This window comes from Schistocerca serialis, chromosome 2 (genome assembly GCF_023864345.2).
Source record: "Schistocerca serialis cubense isolate TAMUIC-IGC-003099 chromosome 2, iqSchSeri2.2, whole genome shotgun sequence".
Lineage (NCBI taxonomy): Eukaryota > Metazoa > Arthropoda > Insecta > Orthoptera > Acrididae > Schistocerca > Schistocerca serialis.
In genome coordinates this window covers 781,463,097-781,466,360 of record NC_064639.1, presented here as the reverse complement: position 1 = coordinate 781,466,360, position 3,264 = coordinate 781,463,097, and the positions used below count along the sequence as shown (strand labels likewise).

General features: G+C 48.4%; 1 pseudogene; it reads right to left on the bottom strand.

Annotated features, from left to right (window-relative positions):
* Positions 1-359: 359 nt before the first annotated feature.
* Positions 360-477, bottom strand: LOC126459594 (5S ribosomal RNA; annotated as a pseudogene).
* Positions 478-3,264: the final 2,787 nt, after the last annotated feature.

The window sequence follows — 3,264 nt, the reverse complement described above, 5'->3', positions numbered from 1 at the left end:
CTATAAATTGAAAGCAAATCAGTGAGGAACTTTCCGATTGCTTTGCTAACGTCATTTCCCCACTCATATATTATTTATAGATATGTTGAATAAAAAGTAATGACAACACCCTTATGATTCACACCAGACTTTATTGGTAGACGTTCTCCATATTACAAACAAACATCTTTAGAACAGGCATTGAAGGCCCAACGGTACCAATCAACTGCCGTCCCGTCCACAGTCTTTAGGCGTCACCGTATGCGGATACGGAACGCACACCGCTCTCGCCGTCGTTGCCACTTTTCGTGGCCGGTGCCGCTACTTCTCAGTCAAGCTGGGCCTCAAATTGACCTCACAGTGACAGAGTGTACCCCGCTTGCTAACAGCACTCGGAGAGCCGGACAGTGACCGATCCAAGTGCTAGCCAAGCCCGACAGCGCTTAACTTCGGTGATCTGACGGGAACCGGTGTTACCACTGCGGCAAGGCCGTTAGCTTCCCCATGTTACACACCCTGAACATAATTGCCCCCCATTTCGAACACCTTCCCCAGAACAGATGGAAGGCCTCGTACCCCGTCAGCGCTTCCATCTCTGTCGATGTCTCGTCAGGACCGCCCTATTGCACGGCTGATGTCTTCTCTTCTGTTGGAGCGCGTGCCACAAAGAGCTTTCTTCACTTTGGCGAACACGCCGTAACCGCAAGGATTCATATCGGGTTAATACAGCGGATGTTGCAGTATCTCCCGCACCCACTTACGCTGGAGCTCCTGCATGGGATTCGTCGTGTGGCACGTGCACTGTCATGAGGCATGATGGGATGCAGGGTCAGAAGGTCCCGTCGATTTCCTCTCAGTGCGAGACGAAGGTGATATCGCCAGAAATTGCAGAAGTTAGCTGCAGTAACCGTCTGTCCCTACGGTACAACGTGATGCAGGATTAGCCCGTAGGTATTGTAAGCCACAACAACTATCACTTTGCTGCCAGCTGGTTCACAGCGCACATTTTGTGGGCGAGGAGAACCACGGCGTTTCTATTCATTGGGCCGGTCATGAATGACTCCCCTCCTATCCCGAAACACTTCACCCACTCCGTCACCGTACGATATGGTAATGCTGCATTACCACATGCTTTACACAGTCCCTGAAAACACTGTTGTGTGTAGGGGGCCCGCGAGCACGCAGAAGTGCCGCAACAGGATCCGGCATGATGGACTCGAATAATGTTTGAAGTAGTGTTGGAGGGAACTGACACCATGAATGCGTAAGAGTACGAGGTGGTGTAGATATCTTCTGAATAGCACATTGCAAGACATCCCAGATATGCTCAAAAATGTTCATGCCTCGGGCGTTTGGTGGCCAACGGAAGTGTTTAAACCCTGAAGAGTGTTCCTGGAGCCACTCAGTAACAATTATGGACGTGTGGGGAATCGCACAGCCCTGCTGGAATTTCTCAAGTTTGTATGAATGCAGAATGGACATGAATGGATGCAAGTCATCAGACAGGATACTTACGTACGTGTCATCTGTCAGAGTCGTATCTAGACCTATCAGGGGTCCCATATAACTCCAACTGCTCACGATCCACACCATTACAGAGCCTCCACCAGCTTGAACCGTCCGCTGCTGACATGCAGGGTCCATGGATTTATGAGGTTGTCTCCATACCCGTACACATCTATCCGCTCGATACAATTTGAAACTAGACTCGTCCGACCAGGCAACCTGTTTCGAGCGATCAACAGTCCAATGCCGGTGTTGATGGGCCCAGGCGAGGCGTAAAGCTTTGTGTCATGCAGACTTGGGCAAATCCATCAGGACAATGCGACAGCTCACACGTCCAGAATTGCTACAGAATGGCTCCAGGAACACTCTTCTGAGTTTAAACACTTCCGTTGGCCACCAAACTCCCCAGAGATGAACATTATTGAGCATGTCTTGGATGCCTTCCAAGGTGCTGTTCAGAAGTGATCTTCACCCCGTCGTACTCGCACGGATTTATTTTGTCATTTCCCCGCAACAGTACGTCAGTCGTTAGTCGAGTCCATGTCACGTCCCGTTGCGCACTTCTGCGTGCTTTCTGGGTCCATACTCAATATTAGGCAGGTTTACCAGTTTATTTGGCTCTTCAGTGTAGCTTGGCTTGAATGTCAGTAAAGCAGTCTGCCAGTTCGGCTGCTTGCCTGTCTGTCTGCTAGGCAAACATGGGCACGTCAAAAGTGGAATATGCATACCTCTTGCGACAGTACAGTAGCACGCCAGCAGGGGAGCCAAAATGAAACGTCGCCGCAATCCGAACGGTATGTTAGTTCGTTTTCTGCCTTCGAAGAATGAGAACGCTGCCACAGTCTATACCGAGTTGATGGAAATGTAGGTCAGAAAATGAGCTGTAGGGGGCGCAGATGGTTGCAGTGTGTTCCAAGAAGTCTGTCGAAAACTCGGAATAGCCCTGGAGATCGAAGAGTGGGATATCACAATCGAGGCGGTTGTAGAAAAAGTGATAACCAGTTATGCATCAGTTTTCAACTTGGGTGACATTGAGAATAGGATAAAGCTCGCTGCCAATTGGGTTCCGTGACTGCTCACACCCAATGACAAGGTCTGCCGAAGCGTGGCAGCGACGGAAATATTGCTTCCGTGTGGAGCCACTCCAGATGAATTCTTTACGGGCCTAAACACTGTGCAAGGATGCTGGGTACACCACTATGTTCTAGAGAGAAAGGAGCAATACACACCGTGGAATCACGGCGATTCATCAACGCACTCTGCGCAGAGCATGGTCACACGGGCTGCTACTTTCGGGCATTGAGTTTTGCCTCGGCCTCTGACTTCTCCTGACATGGCACTCAATAACTGCTTCCTCTTTCCTTGAATGAAAAAAAAAAGGGTGCGTCGTAAAGACCTCGAGAATGACGACGGCGTCATTTTCGACGTGGAACCTTTGCTGAACAGTAAAAATGTAGATTTTTACAAACAAGTCTCCGCCATGTTGTCTGTTATTTCGAAAAATATGTCATTGTGATTGGACAAATATTTATTTGCTTAACGTATGGTAATACAAACTGAACTGCTGCTTACATACATTAATTGTATAATTTTACAGAATAAATAGAGCTAAACGACTGAATCTAAAAACTAATATCTAAATTTCCAATCCATTCAAGGGCTGCCTCTGTCACTTCAAAGAGATAGTACAGATTTTCAAGATGAGCTCGCCTACTGCAGCTTGTTACAATCTGTTTTACGGTCTGACGCTTACTGCTGCAGTCACACTGGAAGATGGAG